The sequence below is a fragment of the Rhincodon typus genome, chromosome 25 (assembly GCF_021869965.1).
Source record: "Rhincodon typus isolate 14 chromosome 25, sRhiTyp1.1, whole genome shotgun sequence".
NCBI classification, from domain to species: Eukaryota; Metazoa; Chordata; class Chondrichthyes; order Orectolobiformes; family Rhincodontidae; genus Rhincodon; species Rhincodon typus.
In genome coordinates this window covers 17,271,696-17,287,958 of record NC_063356.1, presented here as the reverse complement: position 1 = coordinate 17,287,958, position 16,263 = coordinate 17,271,696, and the positions used below count along the sequence as shown (strand labels likewise).

The window sequence follows — 16,263 nt, the reverse complement described above, 5'->3', positions numbered from 1 at the left end:
GGTGTAAAGTGATATATTTTGGCAGGAAAATTATAGAAGCAACACATGCTAAGTGACACCAATTTGTGTTTGTGCACAAATCTTTGAAGGTTAACACAACAGTCAATAAAGTATGTGGATTCTGGGTGTTATAAGTTGTATAATATACAAATAGAATATGCAGTACAAAAATGAGAAAGAAATGTTCAATGCTAATTTTACTCTACATGTCCATTTTATTTTTGGTGACCACATTTTAAGGACTAAAAGGCTTCTGAGAAGGTGTGGAAGAGATTTATTAGAAAAGTTTTAAGATGAAGGATTCCAGTTACATATACTAAATAATTTGGGATCAATCTCATGAGAGCAGAAAAGGCTGGAGGAGATTTTATAAAGGTGTTTGGAGTCAATGTTTTGGATGGTTGAAGGCTGATAAAATGCATTATAGTGATTGGCAAAAGAACCAAAGATGACATAATACATAGAAACATAGAACATAGGAATTACACATGCCGCTGCAAGGCTTCATTGTGTATGGAGAAAACTTCTGGGGAGAATTGTAGAGCTGTATTGCCTTAGTTTTGTTTAGAAAAGAATTTCATTATATCCTGGCAATGCTGGACACTAATTCCCAACAGAATTAGAAGTTAAATTCTTCATTTCCATCTTTAAAATGAATGAATAGAAAATTCACAGCTATGGCCCATTTTCCTATTGAGCACTCCTAGCATGTCCCAGCAGCACAGTAGTGGCAATTGTATGTAAATCACATAGACATAGAATCTGTACAGTGTGGAAACAGGCCCTTCGGACCAACAAGTCCACGCTGACCCTTGGAGCATCCCATCCAGACGCAACCCCTTATAATCCACCTAAGCTACACATCCCTGAACACTACAGGCAATTTAGCATGGCCAATCCACCTAGACCTGCACATCTTTGGACTGTGGGAGGATACTCACACAGACACGGGGAGAATGTACAAACTCCACACAGACGGTCACCCGAGGGTAGAATTGAATCCTGGTTCCTGGTGCTGTGAGGCAGCAGTGCTAACCACTGAGCCACCATGCCACCCATGTCTAGAGTTAGAACAATGTGAAGAAAGATAAAGTTACAAGTACCCCTCTGTTTATCAGAATGTTGTCAAGTAAATTCATGATTTTTAATTTGCAGGCTGCAATAAATACTGAAAAGTATGTTTAATGCAGAGGCATAATAGTCACTTGGAAAGATCATTAGTACATTATAAGGACAAATTCCATGTTTGTATACTCAAACAAAAACTGCAAACAATAGGTTTTAATTTTTTACACAGAATTTTCGCCAGAATGTTTTCATTTTTTTAAGAAATGGTTGCAGTGGGACGTCAAGTCATCATCAAGGAAGATAACGTGATCAAGTCAAAACACAAACAGCTCAAAGGTGAATGTGAAATTCTTAGGCTGAAGGAAAACCTTCTTAAAAAAGCAGAGCAGTATGTGGATGAAAAAATCTTTAAAATTTTCCAAACTTTAACAAATATCATACATGTTTCAATTAATAATCCAACATTGTATATCAAAATCTTAATTATGCTAAAGAACTCAAATTATAAATTTGTGAATTTAACCTGTTCTCAAGGGGAGATGATGGGCGTGTAGTATTATGGCTGGAATTTGAATCCAGAGATCCAGATGATGTTCTGGGGTCCCAGGTTCAAAGCCCACCAGGGTAGATGGTGGAATTATAATTCGAAGAAACATCTGGAATGAAGAGCCTAACAATGACCATGAATCCATTGTTGATTGTTGGAAAAACCCATCTGGTTCACTAATGCCCTTTAGAGAAGCAAACTGTCATCCTGAGATAACAAGGTGTAGAGCTGGATGAACACAGCAGGCCAAGCAGCATCAGAGGAGCAGGAAGGCTGACGTTTCGGGCCTAGACCCTTCTTCAGAAATGGGGTAGGGGAAGGGGTTTCTGAAATAAATAGGGAGCAAAGGGGAGGCAGATAGAAGATGGATAGAGGAGAAGATAGGTGGAAAGGAGACAGACAGGTCAAAGAGACAGGGATGGAGCCAGTAACGGTAAGTGTGGGTGGGGAGTTAGGGAGGAGATAGGTCAGTCCAGGGAGGACGGACAGGTCAAGAGGGCGGGATGAGGTTAGTAGGTAGGAGATGGGGGTGGGGCTGGAGGTGGGAGGAGGGGATAGTTGGGTGGAAGAACAGGTTAGGGAGGCGGGGATGCGCTGGGCTGGTTTTGGGATGTGGTAGGGGGAGGGGAGATTTTGAAGCTTGTGAAGTCCACATTGATACCATTGGGCTGCAGGGTTCCCAAGCGGAATATGAGGTGTTGTTCCTGCAACCTTCGGGTGGCATCATTGTGGCACTGCAGGAGGCCCAGTATGGACATGTCATCTGAGGAATGGGAGGGGCAGTTGAAATAGGTCGCGACTGGGAGGTTCAGTTGTTTAGTGCGAACCGAGCGTAGGTGTTCTGCAAAGCAGTCCCCAAGCCTCTGCTTGGTTTCCCCAATGTAGAGGAGGCCACAACGGGAACAGCGGATACAATATACCACATTAGCAGACGTGCAGGTGAACATCTGTTTGATGTGGAAAGTGTTCTTGGGGCCTGGGATGGGGGTGAGGTGGGGAGGTGTAGGGGCAGGTGTAGCATTTCCTGCGGTTGCAGGGAAAAGTGCCGGGTGTGGTGGGGCTGGAGGGGAGTGTGGAGCGGACAAGGGAGTCCCGGAGAGAATGGTCCCTCCGGAAGGCAGATAAGGGTGGGAAGGGAAAAATGTCTTTGGTGGTGTGGTCGGATTGCAGATGGTGGAAGTGTCAGAGGATGATGCATTAGATCCGGAGGTTGGTGGGCTGGTGCGTGAGGATAAGGGGGATTCTGTTTTGGTTGTTGTTGCGGTGAGAGGGTGTGAGGGATGAGTTGTGGGAAATGCGGGAGACACGGTCGAGGACGTTCTCGACCACTGAGGGGGGGATGTTGCGGTCCTTGAAAAACGAGGACATCTGAGATGTACGGGAGTGGAATGCCTCATCCTGGGAGCAGATGCGGCGGAGGCGAAGGAATTGGGAATAGGGGATGGCATTTTTGCAGGAAGGTGGGTGGGAGGAGGTGTATTCTAAGTAGCTGTGGGAGTCGGTGGAAACCTGGAAACCGATATCCATTTCAAGCTAACCACCTGGAAACCGATATCCATTTCAAGCCCAAGCAGCAAAGTCACAAAGTGTACCATGGTAAAAAAAACCATTAAAGTGTCATTCGCAGTTTCTTGAAATGAAGATGATATCTGCCAGGCTTTATGATTTGTGTGTGCTCAAGTGACACAGCAGGCCATCCTGAAAATGCAGATTTGGGCAGAGAGAACATGTTTTGCGGGTAGTTGGAGAGAATGCTGCAACATATATAAATTTTGTTTAGTTCCTCGCGCAACCTGATGTCAATTCTTCCCCTTTTCAGTGAGGCCTTCGGAATGCCCTGAAAATGTTCTTTCTGTCTACAAGATTGGGTCTCATTCTTAAGTTGCAAAAAGACAATCTGTCATAGCCAGTTATTTGGCATAAATATCTTCCGTGTTCAGAAAACTTCATATCCAGTTATTGTGTTTTTACGTGTACTTTCTCAATGACAAATTTCTATGCCTTCATTTTTGTTACTTGTCACTGTCTAATTACAGGCACTAACCATATGATGGCACTGTTGTATGTTTCCCTACAAAACTTCTTCTGAAACAATTTTGCGGCTTAGTTACAGCAATTGAAATCTCTTTTCAATGAAATATTGAAAATAAATTTAAACAAAAAACCTTACAATAAAATAATAACGTTCATCCATTCTGTTCAATTTTCCAAACCACATCCTTTCTAATCATCCAGACTTGGATTTGATACTTGTACCATGTTGTTCCCAGATCTATTAAACCTCTGGAATGTTTACATGCAAGAGTCATTATTAACTCTGGGTCTAATTCAGTAATTGTTACTTAGAAATCATGGATCTACACTACCCTCTGGGCAGCAGGTCAAAATAAGCCCTTTAGTGCTGGTGCATTAACTCCTGGCTTGTTTCCTTGGATTAAGGTTATCAACATTATTAAAGTGGGCACCATGGCACAAGAAAACCCAGCTAAAAATGGCACTCAGCAGAAATGTTACATAAAGAAGTTGCAATAATTCTACTACTGATAAATTGCTACCTTTGATCAAACAAAAATGAAATAGAATCTTAGCTTAACTTAGGAACCTGATGTAACTACTAACGAGCCCATAGATGGAAAATAATTGTTAGAAACTGTATAGACTGATAAAATAACATGCTAAGAGAACAATAGCATGCCCCTAAGCAATAAATCTTGAAACAGAAATTAATGCTACTCACTGGAAAAATGTATAGCAAAAGTCTTTACCATCATAATTGGATTTCCCGAGGGAAAAGGTACTATAAACTACACACATTGCACTGAGATCACCATAAGAGAGCAGATTCATTAACAGAAATGCATCCATTCGGTAAATGTACAAATCATCTGTGATCATTGCTACCACATCTTAAGGGTCTGTCCTCAGTCACCTGGAAGACGCCAAGACGCCTATACCATTGATAACTCTTGGGTTGCGACTTCATTCTAACAGCCATATACCTGACAACGATGGCTTTTTGGAGATAAGTCCTAACCTCCACAACCATGGTAATATAACTGACTGAGGCCAAGGGAATGTGAGTATCTGGTGAGGAACTTTTGGTAAGGGTAGGTAAAATGTATCCCCTTCTTCCAGCAAAACCATCATGGAGCTGACGATTGGCCTATGAAGATGAGCTGCCAATGCATGCAGCATCTGGGGAGTGGGGCTTCACAGTACATTCCAGTGTGCTGCAACATCCATGAGCAATTTGCTCTGCCCAACTGGAATAGACAAGGAAACTATATGATGGGATCCTGCTGAGTGGGAAAGCAACAGCAGTCTTCTTAGGAGAAAGATGAAGGCATTGAGTAAGAGAAACATCACATCACATGACAGAACGGTGTATAATTGGGTACAACAAGCCATTCTTGCAGCTGTAGTTACTTTAACAGTTGACCAGATAGGCAACACATTTATGATTGTGAGATTCCGTTTCCAACAAAATATCACCTGTTCTACCTATGAACCCTCAGAAGCATTTCTTTTGTTTCCATCCCACAACATCTGCTGTAAAGGCTACTCTGGTCTGGAAACATTTGACCTGGTGCACAACGTCAGTGATAAACCCCAGAAGTCCTCATGTAAGTGTCCAGGTTTTTTCTGTATCTATTAAACCTATTACCAATTTCATGTCTAAAGCAGGCCACAATAACTACATCCCTCCCATTCATCCACTGTTTTTCTAACATTAAAATCCACAGATCCTTTTTTTTTAAGTTCGCCAAAAATTGTTAGAAAACTTTTTAAATTAAGTACATTAAAAGCGAGTGTTCTAAAATGTGTGAGCTCAACTTTCAAAATTTGTAAACTACCAAAGTAGTATAGATTCCTATACACTCTGTGTTCTTTGGGATAATTCTTTCATAGAATGCAATAAAACAAAATTACCTATCCTACTTGCACCTTCTAGCATGCCATGGTTAGTCAGGGGCTCAAGAGCTGCAAACTAAAGATATTAAATAAGGCTACCCTAGAACAGGGAGAATTACAATAATTATTTGATATCCAGAATAGTAAATTTCAGTTAAAAAGTGTATTCATATTGTTTTTAAGAATACATGTATACCAAATTTCTAAAAGATCATTATGTCTGTTTCAGAAGTACATTGGTAGTTTATCATATTTCAGTACAAGACATTACATACCGTTGGATCATCTTCAAAGTGTAAACATTGGATAATATTCAACATCATCTTTCATTGTCTTCAGCTCAAAACAAATCTAAATTACTGCATTTTGTACAAAGATTGAGATCCCAAATTTTTTAATAACAACTTGCACTTATTACATAAAATAAAACAGAAAAAGCTGGAGAAACTCAGCAGATCCTGAAGACTCAAAGAGACTTTGGACTCAAAACATTAACTCTGATTCTCTCCCCACAGATTGTGCTGCACTTCTTGTATTTCTCCACTATTTCCTACTTTTATTTCAGATTTCCAGCATCCATAGTATTTTGTTTTTATTTACTTACACATCTCGTAACATGTTCAAGGTGCTTCAACTTTGATTAGCATTAAAAAAATACTCCGCAGTTCTGACAGCAACTGTGAAAAGGTAACTGTTAACATTGTCATTAATCTAAAACATGAATACTGCTGCTGTCCTCATAGATGCTACCAAATCTGCTGAGTATTTCCAGCATTTTCTTGTTTTCTTTCAGATTTCTAGCATCTGCAGTATTTTACTTTAATTTAACTTATTTGGTTTATCAAGGAGTAAAGCTTTCATGCTAGACTTTCTATCCTTTGTATAATTGCACTTTAATTAAAACCTGAGTTTTCTAAAGGCTAGTTTTCATTTTTGATATGTGTGCAGTCAACGTTGCTATATAAAAATGTCCACTGGAAACTGTGACTTAGAAGTGAATACTGTCTGTTTAAAAAAATTGTTGTTCGATAGTTTATTTGAACATATTGTAAATATTTTTTTACTGGACTGATTGCAGTTGCATTTTAAGGGATGCAGTAGGTCCTTGAATAAGTTATTGTCACTTTTATTTTGACTTCTTTGTGAATTACTGATTGATGTCCTGCTTCTGGAAACTTACTGTTAACTGCCTTAAACTGCAAGTGCAATAGATTATTTGACTAGACCAGGCCCAATTTTGGCTTTTCTTCACCTTGCACTATGTATTGTACCTGTGAAACTTCATGAAAGAATTAAACTTTAAATTATACAAAGGAAAGGTTTATCCTCCAGTCTTAAAACAAACCCTTGATTTCTTGTTTCTTTTCTATTTGATGATTAACACAGGGGTATTATTTGTTATATTTGAAACTAAAGCTGAAACATGACATTTGAATGCTTATTCGTTGTTTCCTGTACCTCCCAGCTGAAACATTCTGTTAAAAATAGATGCATGGGTGTATTTTCCAACAGCTTCAACAATCCATCATTCTTCCAGTACCACAGTAAAATGTCAACTGACAGTATTTTCTCAAAGTCATGGGAAGGGGCATGAACCACAACTTCCTGATGCAGATGACTTGACAGTTGCACTATCCAACAAGGCAAGAATGATAATTACTGGTTTTTTTTATTAATAGTGCCACATATTGGTTATCCCTTAATTAATATCAGCTAAGTAGATTCCTGGTAATATAGAGACCAAAAGTTAATGCAGTTATAGAATAAATTGTGCTGAGCCTAAGAAGATGATATTGGGAGAGATGACAAAATGCTTGATCAGAGAGGTGGTTTTACAGAGAATCTTAAGAAGGGTGAAGGAGATCTAGACCTGGAGGAATTTGGGTAGCTGAAGGTATTCTCACCAATAGCAGGATCGAGAAGGTGCAGGAATCCAGATTTGGAGATAGGCAGCATTCAGTTGGTAAACGTTGCATATAATAGATGGCCATAGAAAAATGGAGAGGAAGCATTGTATAGTGGATTAAAAATGAGAATGCAAATCCAAAGGTGGAGGTCAGCAAGATGATGGGGACTTAGTGCCAAAAAAGATGTAGACAACAATTTTAATGAACTTGTACAGGATAGGAGCTTAACCAATAGAGCACTTGTGCAGTTGATATAGGTATGGATGGGGGTTTCACCAATAGATTGGTGGAGGGAGGAATGGCAGCAAAGATTGCTTTGGGTTTCTAATAGACAGTCTTTACAATGGAGAGGATAGGACTGTGACCTATTTGATTCAGCCTGAGAAAGTGCTGGAGAGATGGAAAGGAATAAGAATAGTAACAAGGATATAAGGAGAGAATGCTTCAGCTTTAGATGTGTTTAAAGGATGTTATAGAGTCATGGAGCATGGAAGCAGGCTCTTTGGTCCAGAGATAGCAAGAACTGCAGAGGCTGGAGTCAGAGACAACAGAGCTGGAGGAACACAGCAGGCCAGGCAGCATTAGAGGAGCAGGAAAGTTGGCGTTTCAGATCGGGACCCTTCTTCAGAAACTGAGAAGGGGTCACCGGACCCAAAATGTTAACTCTGATTTTTTTCTTCACAGATGCTGCCAGACCTGCTGAACTTTTCCAGCAATTTCTGTTTCTGTTTATAATCCCAAACTAAATTAGTCTCACCTTCCTGCGCTTGGTCCATATCCCTCCAAACATTTCTTATTCATGTATTTATCTAAATATCTTTTAAACATTGCAACTGTACTCATGTCCACCACTTCCTACAGAAGTTCATTCCACACATGAACCACTCTGTGTAAAAAAATTGCCCCCATGTCTATTTTTAAATCTTTCTCCTCTCACCGTAAAAAATATGCTCCCTCGACTTGAAATCCCTCACTCTGAGCGAAAAGACATCTTCCATTCACTCTATCTATAGCCCTCATGATTTTATAAACCTCTGTAAAGTCACCTGTCAACCTCCTATGCTCCAATGAAGAAAGGTCCCAACCTATCCAACCTCTCCTGATAACTCAAACCCTCCATTCTCGGCAACATCCTGGTAAATCTCTTCTGAATCCTTTCCAGCTTATTAATATTCTTCCTATAATGAGACCAGAATCGGACACTACTCCAGAAGAAGCTCACCAACATCCTATACAACCTAAACATAATGTCCTAACTGCTATACTCAAAAGTCTGAACAATGAAGGCAAGCATGTTAAATGCCTTCTTAACCATTCTATCTATATGTGATGCAAGCTTCAAATAATTATGTATCTGAAACCGTAGGTCTTTCTGTTCTATAACACTTCTATAAAAGCTAACTTTTAATTGTACAAGTCTTGTCTTTGTTTTCCCAAAATGTTCAAGCTGAGATTGTGGTATGTCATGGGAAATAAAAATAAAAACAGCAATTGCTGGAAAACGTCAGTCTGGCAGCATCTGTGGAAAGGAATCAGTTTTATTGTTTTGGTTCCAGTGACTCATCGTCAGAACTGATGGTAGCTAGGAAATTGAAGATGCAGTGGTGGGCGGGTGAGGGTATAAGAGGGAGGAGGTTTATTCATTCATGGGATGAGTGCATCGCTGGCTAGGCCAATATTTATTGCCCATCTCTAATTGCCCAGAGGGCAGTTATGAGTCAACCACATTGCTGTCGATCTGGAGTCACATGTAGGCCAGACCAGGTAAGGATGGTAGTTTCCTTCCCTATAGGACATTAGTGAACCAGATGGGTTTTTCCCTGACAATCGGTAATGGATTCATGGTCATCATCAGACTCTTAAATCCCAGATATTTATTGAGTTCAAATTCTACCATCTGCCGTGGCGGGATTTGAACCCAGGTGCCCAGAACTTTATCTGGGTCTCTGGATTAACAGTCCAGCGACAATACAACTAGGTCTTTGCCTCCCCTGAGGTAGTAAACAATAGATATAGATAGAGCCCAAAGAGAGAGAACAGTTGGATAAACAACGGTGTGGGGAAGGGTCAGTCTGGGAACATGAATAGCTGCTAATGTGGACTATTAGCGGTTGAAAATGTGTGGTAGCAGCCCATGTGATGATAAGGCCTGGTGCGTGGGGTTTGGAATAAGTACGTGGGAGAAGGTGGCAAGCTCTAAAATTGCTGAACTCAAATTTGAGTCCTGAAGACTGCAGCGTCCCCAATAGGAAAACGACATATTCTTTCTCCAGCTTGTGTAAAGCTTTGCTAGAGTCCCACCCCTCATTCACTCCCATTGGTTGGAGGGCCAGCCACACCCTTGCTTCCTGCTGGTCTGGAGCTACTGTCAATCAACCAGGTCCCATTGGGAGCTGGAGCGCACCCAGTGCTGGACCCATGGTTGCACCTAGTTGACCACATTATGTTGTAACTTCTTGAGGACCATCGGAGGAATGGGGAGCTAATGATTGAGCTGGTGGTTGGGTTCCGTAGATTCAGAAACACACCGAGATGAGGATATGGTGAGTGCCGAATGTAGCAATTTATTCAAGACTGGAAAATACTCACTCCAATAACACAAAGCCACTGAAGAGGCTTAGAGAGTTGGTGAAGAGGAACAGCAGTTTGTCAGCAGCCTATATGTAGAAGCTAATTCCATTTCTCCAATGAATGCTTTCAAAGGACTATCTGTTGATGATGTAGGACAGCAAATGATATTACCTTGGTGGATTCTGGAAGTAAGATGTAAGAAGGGAATGCAATGTTGGAGGTTCTCTGCAGCTATATTCAGATCAATGTGAATATGACCAGGTGGGTGCAGCCCCACTGAATTGGACAATACAAGGGTATTGTTAGAGGAAGATGGTATCATGGATCATGTCAATGGTGACAGAAAGGTCAAGGGGAATGAGGAATTATATTCAGCATGATCATAGTGGCAGGAAATGTTATTTATAAAGTTGTTTAACATTGTTCATTTGTGCTTTGAAAGGACCAAAAGTCTGATTAAAGAGATTAAATCATGGAGTTCTGTGAAATATGTAGGTGCAATTGAGAGATGATAATGTACTTGAGAAAAAGGACTGGTTTGAGATAGGATGGCAGAAGGGTCAAAGGTTGGAGTGCTGAGGAGAAGAATTATGAGAATGCATGTTCTACATAAAGGATAGAGTATTTGGACTGGAAAACACTGCAATAGGCAGGGTGGGATTCAAGTCCTTTTTTAAATTTAACCTAAATAATTAACCAGTTCAGAGATGATAATACACATCTCAGGTGCAGGTGGTTGTTGAACCTGGGCCTCCCAGTCCAGGGGTAAGGGCACTGCTGCAGTGCCACATTAGGGCCCCTAAGTCCACCTGAGTATTAGCCTGGATCTCCAGATACTACTGACAAAACTACTATGGCTCTGCCTCCCATTTAATTTTGAGATGTGCTATCAAACATTAAATTGTAAATTTAATCTGCAAGAACATTGACTGAAATTTAAGATGGCTGAAACTAATTGTGAAGCTGTATTCCACGTCATGGAAAAGCAAAGAGACCCCAGTAGAGACAAAGATACCACTGGAGATGTAAACAGCTCTCCCCATCTCATCAAGATGAAGGATATATCATTGAGCAGTCAATGGCAGGAACATTAAAAACTTAACAAACCCAGAGAGCAGTCACGTGATACCTTTTGTGTGAAAGCTTGAATTGGGTCTTGACCACAGACTCTGCACAGTCATTTCAAGTAGTCGCACTCTCATATTCTCTCTCTCACTCTCTCTCTTTCTTTCTCCCCACAACAGCCCATCGAAGCATTGAATCCTGTTTCGCTGAGAAAGAAAAGCATGTGTGTGTTCTTACAAAAGACAAACTCTACTGAAAGCCCCTATGGTTCTACAAACATTTTACAGGAAGGAAAAGGACATATCAACTGCAACTTCAAACCACTTGCAGATACAATCACTGAGTCCTTAGAGACTTTTCCTCAAAATCTGCACTTTTGAACTTCATCAAGTTTAACCTCTCCTACTTTGAAAGCTGCCTTTTTCTGCATGCTAGGGGCGTGACTGTATGTGTGTTGGTGGAAAGTAGAACATACGTGTATATATTAGTAGTTTTAATATTTTCTACCCTGAGTAAGTATTAGCACAATCAAACTAACTCTTATGCTGTTTAACTCAAGAATGCAAAGCTGACTTAATTCTTAGACATTACTCACAGCCCGCTATATACAACTTCAGTCTGTTTCCCTCAAACCAGGAGTGGGGAAAAGAGTAAAATCACTTAATCCTCATCACCTGGTTGACCTCTAGCCATTTTACATTCAGATGGCGATTAATGAAATTTGCAGGAACTTGACAATGTGAGAATGCATTCAGCAATGGGCGCTTTATCAATTTAAACCCTCAGAGATGACCTTCCTAATGACGGTAACACTTGTGAGTGTGGTTGCTCATATCTGGATGTTACAACAGTTCTCGACTGCTGGGAAGCTGATTGCAGTTAGCAGATACTGTCTGTTGCTCTGTTTCCTCTTCATGCAAACTCAACTGGAAAAAGTTATTGCATGTTTATCATGCACACCAGGGCTCATTGGTTCCTCGTAGCAAAGATAAATAAAGAAGTGACACACTTGGAAAATATTTTGGATTTGTCAAGTTGGCTGTGGAAGCCAAGCCTTTGCTTCAGGTGTCAAGTTAATTTTGATTTTTGACACTCAACAAAATCAAGGTTATGTGGAATGCAATACCATAGTGCAAGACCAACAGCCATGTAATATTCCTCATACACTACCTCCAGATCTGTAATATTACTGTAGCTTACAAAAACAAAGTTGCTGGGAAAGCTCGGCAGGTTTGGCAGCATCAGTGAAGGATAAAACAGAGATAACGTTTCGGGTCCGATGACCCTTCCTCAAAAGGGTTCTGAGGAAGGGTCACTGGACCCGAAACGTTATATCTGTTTTATCCTTCACAGATGCTGCTAAACCTGCTGAGCTTTTCCAGCAACTTTGTTTTTGTTCCTGATTTACAGCATCCGCAGTTCTTTCGGTTTTTATTACTATAGTTTACACTGCCTACAATTCTGTAATATTACTATCCACAAACATAGATGTGTAACACTGCTGTACACTATCTACAGTTCTGTAACATTACAATGCCTACCATTCTGTAATATTACAACCACTGATCTATTATATAACTAGACACTACCTACAGATCTATAATTCTACAATAGTTACGAATTACAAGAATTAGCTTTACTGTCACATGTACTCACATCAGTACAGTGAAAAGTTTGCTTGCCACTTATGGTGTCATCTTAGCTACCAAGGTAACTAGGTACAGGTTCTTAAGTACAAATTCTTAGGGAAAAATAATTAGAAAAATAAAGAAATTAAAAAGTCCAGCAATAAATTAGAAAAGTAGAGAAATAAGTGTTTCAGATTGGCAGTCCTTCCCACCCAGACCACACTGGAATTCACCACAAGGTCAGAAGTTCAAGTCCATGCTGAAGGCAGGAGTCTGCGCTGGCTTTCATCTTGGACATCGTCGATGCCTCACCGAAACAGGAGGTAAAAAGAAAAAGTTTGCGAAAAGAGTGAGAGAAAAAAAGGAAAGAAATTGATGGAGCAGACAAGTTCCGGCTCAGGAATCCTACCTGCGTCTAAATTGGAGACTCTTTTTTAACAATCCATATGATGATATAAAATATGGACAATTGATCTTGAATTCTGTTGTTTGATTTAATACTTGGAACTTCCATGGACTGAAATGATTTTAAAAATGAAAAAAAATATTGGCTGAAAATGTCTATAGGCATCACCTGGCCATACAGATAGCCTAGGTTTCAAGAAACTTAAACATTGGAAATGGGGACACTTCTAACATTAGTATTACTGCCAGAAAGAAGAGGAAAAACACATGATGTTCCAGTGGTTTATTGTTACAGGCAGCAGATTCTGAAGACACAGCACTAACTCCAGGTTCATCAGAATGAAAATGTGGTTAAAAAAAAAATTGCCCTAATTGTGGCAGTTTTTGTGACTGCATGCTTCAGTGACAATCCAGGTAAGATTTGAATTTCACCACCTCTCAAATTTATTGTGCTTTTTTTCAATTGGGGCATTTTAAGTTTCGTGAAACGTAGATTACACAAAAGACAGCATGAGCTGCAAATAACACTTTCCCTAAAGGCAATGAAATGAGCCAAAAGCCCTTCCTGTGAAGTTTGTAAAGGTCCACATCTCCAATCTGATTTACACCATCATGAGAATCTTCACATGTTGGAGATGAAATATCAGCTGCAGACAGAATACACAAACAAAATACAAACTCTGTAGCAAGCAGAGGAGTTGGATATTTGACTTCGGAACTGAAAGTGACTCAGAAAAGTTCTCTTTTTCTCTTTCTCTTTCTTTATCTTTCAAGAAGAAAATCTGGTGAAAGCACTGATTAGAAAGACATAACAGGAAACAAAGAACAAAATAAGACTCCAATGTTGTTTAAGAATTAAATCAACCAAGGTGTCAGGTTGAAACCTTGCATCTTGAGGCCACCCAAAGAAATCAAAACTACATATTCTTTTAGCTTCTTTTTGTAGAGGCAAGTTTTCCATTCTAACTTTGCACCTGGGTGCATGAGACTGCCTGAAGGCCATGTGCTTATATTTGCATCTTTATTATTTTGCTTGGGGTTAACGGGTAATAAATCTTTGTCTTTGATAAAAATCTTGTGATTGTCTCCTTACCCCATGGTGGCTCAGTGGTTAGCACTGCTGCCTCACAGCACCAAGCAATCGGGTTTGATTCCATCCTTGGGCAACTGTCTGTGTGAGTTTGCACATTCTCCCCATGTCTGCATGGGGTTTCTCTGGGTGCTCCAATTTCCTCCCATAGTCCAAAGATATGCATGTTATGTGTATTGGCCATGCTAAATTGTCCGTAGTGTCCAGGGATGTGTAAATTAGGTGGATTAGCCATGAGAAATGCGGGATTAGAAGGAAAGGATAAGGGGGTGGGTCTGGGTGGGATGCTGTTCAGAGGAGCAGTGTGAACTTGTTGGGCCAATTGGCCTGTTTTCACACTCTTCAGAGGGGTCTGGGCCCAAGGCGTCAGCCTTCCTGCTCCTATGATGCTGCTTGGCCTGCTGTGTTCATCCAGCTCTACGCCTTGTTGTCTCAGATTCTCCAGCATCTGCTACCTCTATCTCTGAGAGAAAAACTAAATTCACTTATTCTCTGTGATTCACCAATGCTCTAACAGTTACTGTTAGTTCTGGATTCTCCCATAAAAGCAAACATCTACCATGTCAAGAACTGTCAGGATCTTATATGTTGTAATCAAATCACCTCATAATCTTGTAATTCCAAAGGATACAAGCCTACCTGGTCCAAGATTCCTCCTAAAACAACACACCCTCTCATTCCAGGTATTAGCCCAGTAAACCTTCTCTGAAATGCATCCAACACATTTACGTCTTCCTTAAATAATATGAGCAATGCTGCGCACAGTAGATATGGCCTCACAATTGTCTTGTATACTTGAAGCATATCCTCCATATTTTCTATTCTATTCTCCTCATGATAAACAATATCATTCTATTAGCTTTTCTAATTACCTGCTGTACTTCCACATTAACATTTTGAGATTCACACACAAGGACACAAGATCCCTTTGCATTTCAAAGCTATGCAAAATGTCACCATTTCCATCATTTGAATCTTCATTTATTCTTCATGTCAAAATAGAAAATTTCACAATTTCCCACATTATATTCCATTTGCCACTTTATTCCCCATTCACAACCTAGCGATATTTTTTAGTATTCACTTTACGTCTGCTTCACAACTTAATTTCCTACCTGTCTTTGTATCCTCAGAATATTTGGTAACCATACTTTGCATTCATTAATCTAAAATATAAATAGTGGTCATCCCAGCACCATCATGATGCACACCACTCATTATATCTTGCCAACGTAAAGTCCATCAGAACCTGTACACTCGTCAACCCGTAGCTCCAAGGATTTACTCAATACCACTTCTCTGGTGAGTTCCTCCCTCCCTTCATTTTCCTATTTTATTGCTGTTTCTGGAATTTACTTTTGTCCTATTTATAAGGACTGAAGCAAAATACCTGCTCAATTCATCTGTCATTTCAAACAATTAGGTGAACTGGTCTGCTGTACATTTCATGTAATTAATTTGAAGCTTAGCAGTGAGAATTAATCATTTTCCTGACTAGGAATAAGTTTTTTTTTTAATTGTAAGCTCAGGTATATTCCTGATATTGCTTGTCTTCCTAACCACAGAGGCAAACTTTTTTTAAACAAAAGATACCAGGGAATCTGAGACAGAAAAACATTTTTACATACTCATTGCCTGTGAGAGTGGTGAAACAATCAATGATTTTTAAAGGAAACTGGATAAGTACATAAAGGAAATAAATGAACAGTGTTAGAAGGATCAAGGAGGAAAGTAGAACTGAGATAACAAGGTGTAGAGCTGGATGAACACAGCAGGCCAAGAAGCATCAGAGAAGCAGGAGGGCTGACTTTTTGGGCCTAGACCCTTCTTCAGAAATGGGGGACGGGAAGGATGTTCTGAAATAAATAGGGAGAGAGGGGAAGGCGGATAGAAGATGGATAGAGGAGAAGATAGGTGGAGAGGAGACAGACAGGTCAAAGAGGCAGGGATGGAGCCAGTAAAGGTGAGTGTAGGTGGGGAGTTAGGGAGGAGATAGGTCAGTCCAGGAGGACGGATAGGTCAAGGGGGCAGGATGAGGTTGGTAGGTAGGAGATGGGGGTGGGACTTAAG

At 40.2% G+C, this 16,263-nt stretch overlaps 1 long non-coding RNA gene across 2 annotated transcripts in view; it reads left to right on the top strand.

Annotated features, from left to right (window-relative positions):
• The first annotated feature begins 9,752 nt into the window (after window positions 1-9,752).
• LOC125486060 overlaps window positions 9,753-16,263 on the top strand; it is a 13,654-nt gene continuing 7,143 nt past the window's right edge. The window contains exons 1-2 of one of the 2 annotated variants that reach the window (XR_007264736.1): window positions 9,753-9,977; window positions 11,250-14,176. This is a non-coding gene — a long non-coding RNA (uncharacterized LOC125486060). Of the gene's footprint in view, window positions 9,978-11,249; window positions 14,177-16,263 lie in introns of those variants that run through there. The other variant, XR_007264737.1, reaches the window with a different exon arrangement.